This window comes from Excalfactoria chinensis, chromosome 26, assembly GCF_039878825.1.
Source record: "Excalfactoria chinensis isolate bCotChi1 chromosome 26, bCotChi1.hap2, whole genome shotgun sequence".
Classification (NCBI taxonomy): Eukaryota; Metazoa; Chordata; class Aves; order Galliformes; family Phasianidae; genus Excalfactoria; species Excalfactoria chinensis.
Window position 1 is genome coordinate 2224442 of NC_092850.1, and position 11912 is coordinate 2236353.

Below are 11912 nucleotides of genomic sequence, written 5' to 3' on the forward strand. Positions count from 1 at the left end.
CTGGCTGCTGCCATCAGGGAGACTTCAAACCACTCAGGAAGAAATAATGCATGCTGTAGATGCAAGCTGCCCTCCACAATGCTCAGGTGGTGTGGAGTTTGAGGAGAGCCTCTGGTACTTTGGCTGGTGAGTTGGATTATGAATAACAATACACTGAGCTCTGGAAGCCAAGCAGCCTGCGGTACTGCCAGGTGCTGCTCCCACATCAGACACACTTGTAGGACAGCCTTGTCTTACATGTGCTTCCTAAATTAGATCTCCTGAGACTGATGTTGGCTTTTTAAGAGGCAAGTGAGCTTGCTAGTAACCAAAGTTATCCATTAAACAGGAATCAGCGGATTTTATCAGACTTAGAGGTGCTGTAAAGGGAAATGAGGAAGTGTACAACATCATGAGTTCATTCAGCAGCATAGACACTTTACCTGGCACAGAGGGTTTCTCAGGCTTGCATTCTTGCAGGTTATCATAATTATTAGGTTACCTAGTGCTGCTTAGTTACAGCAAACCCCAGACTAAACACAAGGAACCTTGTGGAGGTGCAAGAAGAAAGAGACAAGGTTTGTCAAGGGTAGCTTTCCAATGGCTTCCTTTTCCTGAGGCTGAAGCGAAGGAAACTCAAGCTGGAACAGAATTACATGATGACTGCCAAGCTCTCTGCCCAGGAAAGTCAGAGTATGTAGGATCCTTGCTCAACAAATCATAGTCTTAGTTACAAATACCGTTTGCCACCTGCTGTGTTTCTGGCATACAAAAACCACAGATAAAGCACATCATGGCATAGCAGCACATGCACTTCCATAGTGACTGCAAGGCTTTCCCTTCATGCAGCTCCCTTCTAGAACATGCTTGGAGATAATCAATACTCATTGTCAAGGGATTTCATGGAACTCTGGTCCATGGTTTCATCGACTAAAAAAAGGGGTCTTCTTGCTGAACATTCATCAAGGAGCAGAGCTGGCAATAATGACACCATCTACCAATATTGTATAAGTAAGGGAAGAACAGGAGTGAAGGGAATACAATTTCCTAGGGATGTTCACTCGGTAAACTTCTGGAGGTCTCCTTGGGATTGGTCACCCAACTTCCAGTTGACACAGTTATCAAGACTAGATGAGGCAAGCCCTGAGATCAGTTCTGGAGCAAGTGCATTCACAGTGTGAAGGGGATGTCCAGCAATCAAGGATACCCTAGGGTGAGGAAAGAGCCTGCAAGTGCAGCCAGGAGTCCCCAGCCCTTGTGAGAGCAGCTGAGGAAGCATGGGTGAAGGAGGGAGAGGTTAAGACAGTGGACAACATGCAGAACCAGATGGACAGCAAACACTCCACTGTTACTGGAGAAAAAAAAAAACAAAAAAAAAACAAGGCTCAAAGTTTTCTTTCTGCCTTGTTTATGCATGTGGTGATCAGTAGTCACAAGCCCTATTTCTTTGTTCTTTTGCAGAGAAGTTGGATGCTGTACTGTGTATGTGCTGAAGCTGTCAGCATTTTCCTCATATCTAAACGGAATCTCCCAAGTGAAATCTGTGGCTCACAACAGCATTTTCTGTCATTTATGTTAGTTCTGATTTTTGTGGTGTTTTTTTTTTTTTTTTTTTTTTTTTTTTTTGCTTAGTTTTGTTTCCCTCCTACCCCAGTAAAGCTTGTAAAATAAGATATGTTCCCATAATAAGGTAGGACCAGAGAACTGCCATTTCAGCTATGGAGATACAATAACTGAGCACACAGCTGTCACTGTCTGCTACTTTGTTTTCCAAAAAAGTCAGATTCAACAAAGAAATAAATGTTGGCACAATTTTGTTACAGAGAAAAAATGCAGGAATAAAAATTGAATGTAAAAAATTGATGAAATCTGTGAAAGTTTTGAGAGCTGCCAGGCAACAGTAATAAACTGCCCAGCCATGGACGTATCTCAATAATGATCCAAATTTAAAGTTTTCTTATTAAGGGAGAATGAAGAGAAAACAAACAAAAGCTCCACACAATGTTCAGATGACACGAACCACCCTGGAAAAGCTCTCAACCATTTGCTGTTGCATTTTGGAAAGAATGTGGAATTTATGCCCTGTTTTGAATTGATTTCAGAATGCAAACTTTGTGTTGCAAGCAATGGCTTTATTAAAACCTAAGCCAACAAAAAGCTTCAAAGTTTTTTTGAACGTTAACTAATTCCACTCCAGAATCCAGTGAGATATTATCTTTATCCTAATAGTATGGAAATTTCACAGCAAAGCTGATGACCTTACTCAGATGATACTCTGATGCAAGTGACAGAGCCAGGAAGAAAAATAATCAGTCCTGTATTTCAAGCATTAAGCAAATCTGCCTCCCTCAAAAAAGTTATGCAAACAAATTGTTTTCTTGCTTAAGCAGCAGAATCCACAAAATGAAAATAAACTCAGAATGTGGATTTTTGTCCCCATATACGTAAAATCATTGCCACTGCAAGACGTTTATAATATTCCGTCCTAAATCTGCACATGTCACTGAGCCTTGAGTCCTTGCTTCAAGCTGCAGGGACTTCCCTTTGCAGACACCTAATTTCACTCCATACACTACAGTTTTAACTCAGAAGCTGTTTGGCTTATGGAACTGCACTAGAAAAGCCCAGGTGTTTGCAGTCTTTCTTTTAGAGTGGTTTGGATTGGTGAATGGGCACACAACGGCTGATTGTCAGTGTGTGGCCAAAGGAGCTGACATGTTCCCAGAGAATAATGTCTTTGCTTTGTGTTTGAAAGGTTACACAGCTGAAAGTCAGACACAGAAGGAGCAGAAACCCTGGAGGGATCATTCCCTTAAACACACGTGTTATGGTAAGAAGCTCTCCTGTAGATTGACATACCATTGACTCTTGTCAGTGGGAGCCCATTCCAATGGCTGGAAATCCTTTGCAACCTCAAACAGCTGGTTGCTTGTCCTGCAGATAACTCTTGTCTCATCTGTGACCTAGTGATTTGGCCTGGCTTGTATTTATTTTTTCATTTGATAAGAAACAGGCTCTTCTCTGAACTCACTGTTGGTAGGAATGCTGTAGCGAAGCAACGCTGAGACCTGCATTATACAATATCAAGTTTTGTCCAATAGACATTTATCTTGCTTAGAAAATCTCTGTTCTGCCAGCTCCTAGGCATGCCATCAGCTAGAGCTAGACAGAATTCCACTACATGAGCTGAATGAGGCCTTCTCCCAAATGTATTTTAAGGATCTTCTTTACCATCATGATGGAAAATTATATTTATCAGAGAGAGTTAGGCTAGAAAACTAAAAGCACATCTTTGATCTGCTACACATACATTTGTTTCCTTGTGTTTTTAAGTGCACTGAACTCTCACATAATAAACACAATTACAAAATAAGTCAATGAGATTTTATGGATTGCCATAGAAAACCATAAGGGCAATCCACTGTCAAACTTAGAAGTTATCCTCCACTTCCTTGTCACAACAGCTTACATGTATTAAAAGCAGAGACCAGGAAAAAGGAGACCATTAAAAGGATTAAAAATAGATGAGACTGAAGAAGATGGAACCTCAAATGAGAGATGAATGTCGGGAAAACATTGCATGTCACTGCTCTGTATTAAGATGTACAGCGGCTTCAGGCTTTAAAAACATTTTCAGCAGGATCCAGAGATCTGGGAGGTGTTTTCCATTTACAGCAGCTTTGTTTGTTTGTTGGTTTCCCTTGCTATAGCCGTTCTTGTTTTCCACTCCATAAGCAGAGGTGGAAAGCCCTAGGGAATGTGGGAATAACAGAGTAGAAGCAGTCAGAAAGGACAAGGATTCTAGCAATTCCTCTGAAAAACAGATTTACACTTGTGATTTGGCATCTGCTTGGAAAATTTTACTATTTTTGTCTTTGAAATGAGATGAGAGCAGCTTTGGCAAGGGCCATAGGAATGATACAGGCAGTGCTGGGAAATGAATGTTCACGACAGCATCAGTACTGGTTACAGTGGAAAAAAAGGAAAAAAGAGGGAGAGAAAGAGACAAAGAGAGAGAGAGAGAGAGAGAAGGAGAGACAGAGGGAGAGAGGGAGAAAGAAAGAAAAAGAGCAAAGACTATGAAGGGTGTGGGATCTGAGGCCAGACCAAGTTGCTCACACACTGTGGGACTCCCTGGAGAGGCATATGGTTTCCTCTTGTTTGACTCAAGCCCAGCCGGGGACCTAGATAAACAATAGCTGGGCTCAGCAGTCCTGGGTAAATACAGAATGGAGACAGTTGTGGTTAAGCAAATAATTCGGAATGGCTTTATTATGGGCTCTCTACCAATCTCAACAAACCCCCTTCTGTTCCCCCCACCTCCTTAACTCTTGGTTACTGGGTTTCTCAGGCTGGGTGCAGCTGAGCATAAATGACTGATTCCACCAGTGTCAGCAGGACAGAGGCACCACACTGAGGTGGTGTCTTCAGCCCTGGAAAAAAGAAACAGAAATATCAGTCTTGTTTGTGAGCAGGTGTGTAGTCATCCATGCAGGTGACAGAAATGTACTCTGCAAGACTGCAGAAGTATATGGATGTATTATTGAACCTACTCCTTCACAACCTCAGGGTGATGAAGAGAAATTATAAGAGCTTCTGCAAAGTGTGCAACCTCTGAAGACCAGGACATTCAGGTAATAAATTTGGAAGTGAAGATGCTTCCACCTAAGGCAGAAAACAAGAGAATAATCTCTTCTGCACTGTTGATTGCTGCAAGAATTGCAGTCTCCCAGTGGTTTCTTCTCCCTGAATGACCCCATATCCCCTTCTTCAACCTCACAAAACAACAATCCAAACAACACCAGGGAAGTTCTGTGCAGGCTTTCAAATAAACAGGCAGCCCAGGCTGTGACTTTCTCAAGACTGATACATGTCTCAAAGCTGATGTTTATCTCCAATGTAGATGATGTAATATTTGGCACTAGGAGTGGTTTCAGAGCCCCAGACTTTTCCCCAGGTTTTATGAAAATAAATAAATAAATAAATAAATGGTGCACCCTAATGGATAGGAGGGATTCCCTCATGCTGAGCATCATAAGAAAATGTTCTGCCAGAGAAATTAAGACATTTCTCTCTTCCATCTTTGATTTCAAATGTTGGTGGAGGTGATGAATTTTTGTTGACAAATATACTATTCATGGGAAATCTTTGCATATCTCTTTTAGCTAAAATTTCAGTCACTACTTCTCCCACAAGAACAGTAATTATTCTAATATCAGACTCTTAAATCCCATCCTAATTTTTTCACTAATGGATTTTCCTCATCTCTTTCATCTGAAAACCTTGGTTTTTCATTCTTTCTATGGGTAGTTCTAATTTTATTCAATTATTATTTTCTGTGCTCATCATTTCCTAAAATAGTACCCAAGCTTTCCACTGATGCTCCACAAGCAAACTTTAGATGAAAGGTTAACTGCCACTTCAGTGTTTGATCTGAAAACGTTTTGCCTTTAAAATCAGACTTTCAATTGTTATCTGCTTGAAATCCTGGGAATCAGCCAGATTTCCAGGGAAATGAGCAGTAACTGATGCAAGATGTTGTAAACATATGGAAAAAAATAGTGCAGTGCAACATGCACTTTCAAAAAAACTGACCTGGAGTTCAGAGCAGTCTCTAAAGGGCTAATAGTTTTCAAGATATGTGCAGCTATACTTTTCTTCATCAGAACTCTCAAACAGCTGGCTGCTTTGATGTTACTTATGCATTTCAGTCCCTTGGCTTTCTCCTTTTGTTTTTACAAATGTACTCACTGCATCTATAAGGAAGGAGCCAGATCAACAGCGAGGCCAGTCTGGCACAGAAGAGATTCACCCTTTCTACTCTTCTGCTTTTAGATAAAAAACTGCCTATATCCTGTGTAATCCCTCTCTTTCCCCTAAGATTCCCCCTGCCTGTTGTATTCTGTTCCTCCCCCACACCTCACTGCTGACAGCTGCTTCCCACTGCACTAGCACCAGACACCTCCTCTCTTAGTTGGTCCTTCATATGCACTGCTGCTAACACCAGCACAAGACTGAGTGTGCATGAGAGCAAGATATTTATGCTGACAGAATACCCTTTTTCCCACGCCAGACTCCTTGTTCCAGCTGTGCTCATTTAATCTAATTGTTGTCCTGCCGTCATTAACTGTGGATTGCATATGTACAGCAAAACCACAGTGTGACAGCCCCTACAAGGAATGGTCAACAAGGCTTTAGCACTCCCTGTTTGAAGACACTGAGTATGTAATGGGAATGAAAGGCAGGGGAATGAAGTGTCTCTCCAAGGGGCAGGTTTCTGAGCACATAAAGTACCAAACAGAGGGTATCAGGGCACAGGCAGTATGTGCATGGGCTCCTGTACACAAACACTCTTAGAGAAAGTGTTCTTGAACAGAAACCCCAGATGGGTGTCCTTGGGTGTAAATGTTATATACTTCACAGAGCACATTACAGAGGAGATAAAACTGAACTGTGCTTGAGCTTCAGGCACTCAAAACTGCGCAATACTATCTCCTTGTTAGAAGTGCTACGCATTTGGGGCAGGCCTAGGTACAAAGCAGATTAGAAAGAGGTGCTCTCCTGGCTTATGGGGAGTAATGAATGGAGGAGGCTGCAAATCCTGTCATCACAGATCCATGCAGATGAAGGAGACAGTTTTCCTTGTGGCAAAGTAGCATTTGTGTTCTGTGACATCTAAATACCCATATGTTGGAAAGAACAGGAAAACAGAAGACACTTGTGATGTATGAGAGGTTTGTATTAGACTGCATTTTGTGTTATATCCTGTCCAGCACAGGAAGATACAAGGAAAGGAAAGCCTGAATATGCAGCATGAAGTTATCCTGTCCTGACATAGCTGCCTCGCCTTCATGGTTTTGGGAGCTGGCTGGAGGAGGGGAGGTCTCAAACTGAACTCCTTTGCTAGCTTCTCTACACCATCCATTGTACAGCTTTCTCCCAGCTAAGCCCCAGGCTCTGTCTCATTCCTTTGAGATCCACCGTGCAGTTGTTGTACTGCATGTCTATTTGGAGTCCAGATGAACTGCAAAAGCCTGTTTCTAGGGGAGTTTGGGACATTATGTTTCCATAAATCCTAGCAGCTAGAGACAAGCTTCAAATCAGTCTCTCTTTTCATTTACAGCAATGTTAAGAGACCAGACAGGAAGTGATGTCATCTTTCTCCATCCACCCACACCTCCCTTGGCATATGACATCATTCTCACTATTTCCAACTCTGTCTGTATTTTTAAAGTAGTCCTCAAAACTCTGATTCTAAAGTATATTCAGCTTTATCTACACAAGACACTTATTAGTATTTTCCAAAGAAATTGTTTTTGCTGAAAAGCTTGAGATCTTCCCATCTCAAGTTCATGACACCAGCATTCCTGAGGTGCTGATTAATGAATGGCTCTATGCTGATGCAGGAAATGCAGCCGGCTGTTCTCTGGCACTAACAACTAGTTAAGGCTAACAGGGCTCTAGGAAACAATTAACACAATCCCACATGCTCCTATAGTACCAGCAAAAAATATTATTTTCTTGCTTAGACCATATGAAAACAGGAACCTTCTAGTGCAGCGTAACTGTAGGGTGAAGTCACACACCCCAATTGCTGATTATAAGGGAAAAGCACTAATGGGTAATTCAGTTCACTCTATCACCACTTCAACTTTCTTCTAAACTAATGAATAGTAGACATATCCCATCCCTGCAGAAGTGATTTTTTCACTTATGGTTGCTTTAGGCTCTGTACAAGAGAACTTAGGAAGAGTTTTTTGCTATTTGAACTTATGGAGTCTGTTCTCTAGCTCTGGTTCATGTGCAAGCACAGAGGTGTAACAAGTGTTCCACCTATACAGTGCAAGACCAGATGATTTTTTGGATGAAATGGACTTGACTTGATATTGGAAAATTGCCTTCTTTATCCCCTACCACCCAGTTAGAAGTTGCCATCATAGTTATCTAAGCCTTGTGTTGGAAAGAAACTTCACTGTGTGAAGCTCAGCCCTTTGTGGCTGGGAATAAACATATTTTTAAGAAGACATCTAGTCATGGTGTCGAGAACCTCTGGTTTATAAAGCTTATTCCATATTTTCTTCTGTTATCTTTTGTCCCTCCACTGCGCAGCATTAGTAGAACTTTCTAGGAAGTGGAATAGTTAGAAGCAGCCAAGAATATTTCCCAGCATGTTAACTTTACTTATCAGATGGAATTCTGCATTTTTTTTTTTTTTAATATGTAGAATTCAGCAAAAATTAAGGCCAAATGAGGGTGCTTTAATCAGAGAAAGGTTTGGTTTTGGTTTTGTGAAAGAGCATCACAAGTTCACCCTCTGCTGGCCACTGCAGCTCCACAGCTCCACTATCTGCAACATGGCCAGAATGCTCCAGCAGCACTTCTCTTAGAATACTGTGTGAAAATAACAGGGATGAGAGGCTGCAGATTTGACAGTTCACTCCCAAAAGTAACAAGATGCTGCAAAGAGAGGACAGTGTGCTTGGCTGGGAATATCAATATGGGTCTGTTCTTACAGCTCTGGGGTCTTCCTAGTCAAAAGTGCAGGCTCCTCCCTTGGACTCTCCTAATGCACAAAAGAGTTCTTTGTTTGCTATAACAAGGGCTGAGCAAGAAGTGTGGTGCCCACTCTACGGAAAACTGCAACAGAATGCTTGCACAGTGACTTTCAGTTCAGGTTTTCTGCTTAATGCTACTCACAGTGGTGGTTCTCCATTCAGCTGGGAGCCATAAAGAAACAAAGGATTAAAATAAAATTCAGGAATTCTTCTTTACAAAGTAATTTGGAGTCATGAAAGAGTTAATGTCTCTAGCTCTTGCCTTGATGGAGTGCAGCCCAGCACTGTCTGAGCTGGCATGAACTACTGCTTATTGCTCTAAATGGTTTCAAGCACATTCCAGCCAGGCCCCCAGAGCAGGGCTGTGTCCTGGCCAGACCAAACATCACAGTCTGTTTAGCAACTGCAGTGCAAGGCACAGATCAAAGGCAGCAGCCAGGACGCCTGCTGCATGCTCACTGACTTTTATCTTCCTGCCTGGGAAGTGCATCTTCCAGCTATGCCAAGAAGAGGTTAGAAATTAAACACTCCTCTCAGTCTATTTCTTGCCCTAGTGACCACAAGTGCATTAGGAATCTGGGTTGTTGGTCTCACTCTTGTCTGAGAGGAAGAATTCCTAAGGTAAGCAAGATCTGATAAAGAATATTAGAAGTTCTCTCACCATGGCTGCTGGAGAACTCACCTGAGCCTTCCAAAGATGTGATATAAATGACATGAGTTTACAGGGTTGGAGGTGGAGATGAATCCTGAATTTCCCTTATATCAAGTGACAGAAAATGTGCTCTGGGAATGGTGGGAGGAAGAGGCAGAAGGGATCGGCTGGTTGGCCTGCCAAGCTTTGAGGCTAGTGGCTGCCAACATCTCTTAGACATCTGCTAGGTCAGAATATAAAGAGACAAAGAGGGGAGAAATTCCTTTCCCTTTCCTTCTTTGTCCTCATGGAAAAACTGTTGTCTGAAAATAAGACATGAGATAGCTGCTGCCCAAGAGACACCGTGTACCCAGGCCAGGGAGAAAGCTCTAGAAAGGTAAATTAATAAAGTGGTGATCCAGACTGTAGGAAGGAGACCAGCTGGACCTGTCAGTGTACGCAGCATCTTCCCAGTATCTATAGTGTCCCATTACCCACTGAAACTCCTCAAAGATACCTGGTGAGGTGAGTGAGGTAAACAGACTGAAAAGTAGTAAAGAGCAAAAGAACTCAGTTTTGTTACAAAGCTGTCTAACATCACTGCAAGCTGCAGTGTTTGGGTTCGTTGCAGAAGATTATGGCACTTTTATTAGAGCATTTGGGAGTTGGCCATAAGCCATTTATATGTGTATAAATTGAGTTTGGCCATACCAAGAGATGGGCGTGCATGTGCTTTGGTTTTCCACACGAGGGTGCTGTCAGCACTGACACAGACACATTCGGGTTTTCCAGACATCCTAACCAAAGTGATTGCAGGCAAAGTGACCTTCGGGTCTATCAGAGCCTTAGGAGGATGCGTTGAACAGAATTTCGAAGGATGACTCTTTCACAGACTGTAACTTCGGGAACATCCAACCCACATTGGGCTGTTGGTGGATGATTACATTCAAAATACCAGTTGATTTTAAGTCAAAGATATATAAGTAAAAACCTGGAATGAGTTCAGCAGCCTATGTTCTAAAGTTATTTTAAGTACCTCAAACCCTAATTGTTTCATGAAACAAAGACACCTGATATATAGACATGGTGCATGCTCACAGTTCAAAGCTCACTGTGATTTATATAAACAACATATGCATGGATCATGTCTCTGTGCTCTAGGTCAGGGCTCCTTGACGAGGCTTTGTGTCCTGAATTGCTTTGCTGCATGGAAATTTTCAGGTTTGCGATGTGCTTTGCTGCTTCTGTGCTGGTTACTGCGGTGATTATGTAGAAACTGCTGCTCCTGATGGTATGACTCATATTACACCTCTGTAACTGAGAAAGTCGCCACTATCTGGGGGGAGGGGTGGTTGCGGGGAGGAAACAGACTGAGCAAAGCTCTTTCCTTTGCTCCAGTGGTTTTAGATACTTTTGTTTCACCCTCTGCACACACTGAAACAAGCAGATTTATGCTCATGGAAGGCCCAGTTCATATCCGTTCAAAGCCAGTGGGAGTTTTTCACTGACATCAGTGGGCTTTGGATTAGATCCAGAGAAGTTGGATTTATAAATACAGACACTGCAGGCCGAGCACTGTATTAAACTGGTTTTGGTGATACCACACAATCAGCTACAGTAAAACTAATGCATGTAGGAGCATTGCGGTTCCACCAAGGGAATATGATATGATCACAGCCTGAACCTCTGATTAATCAGCTGAGGCAAGTATGGGGTCAGCTGTGGGAGCACAGGTGAGAGTGATGTAGCTGTGCTCCTGGAAGGGGTGGAGCTCGACTCCATCCCCTCTGAGACCTCATTTAAGGGCTGACTCCCACTTAAGCAGTATCTCTTGGAGATTGCTCACCAGTGATGACTGCCCCAGCTTCTTCAGCCAAGGCACCACCACTGGTGAGTTTTCCTTTACTTATTCCTTCTGTACATTTGCTACCATCTGTATATTAATAACCAATACAACCAATATATTTGCCCAGATGCTAAAGCATTAATGGCAACCAGTTACTGCAGCTGTTTTCAAGCCCTTAGTCTGCTACAAGCATGATTCTATCTTGCGTGATTGGAACTGAGCATGTGAAATACAGTGTGTAAGAGGAAAAAGCAGTAAGAAGTGACTATATTTGTTTTCAAATTGTTAACATTGCTATCAAGACAGGTATTTATAACTATGCTTATCATATCCATCCTGACTACAGCTTCAGAAAAGCCTGGAAATAATGAGCTGATGGAAAGCATCTTAGTAAGATGAGGGAACAGCGTTAAGTGCTCCAAGAATGCATTATAGGACGCTGGCAAACAATAACAGTACACATGATCTGTACTCCCAAGACTTGAAAGCAGGAATGACAGGGAGGAATTTTTTTTGGACTATGTAATACAGGAAGACGGAATAGATAATCCTTGTTTTTTTTTGTTTTTTTGTTTTTTAAATTTGTTTTTGTTTTTTGTTTGTTTTTTGTTTGTTTTTTGTTGTTTTTGTTGTTTTTTTTGTTTTTGTTTTTTAATTTTCTGGCCTTATAATCTACACAGCTGTGTTGTAGTGATTCCAAAGTATTTCCCCTTGTTCCATCACTATCAGACAGCACAAAAAGTAGCTCTTCCTCCTGTTCCCATGCTCTCTTTGGGCGCTATAAGGTCACAGTGAGGTTTTCCCTGTTCCCAGTGGCCACCAAAGCCCTCCAGCCTGAGGGGGACTCTTCCTCAACCCCGGGGTCCTCCCAGCAGCTCAGGGATCAGTCCCGGCCCGGCCC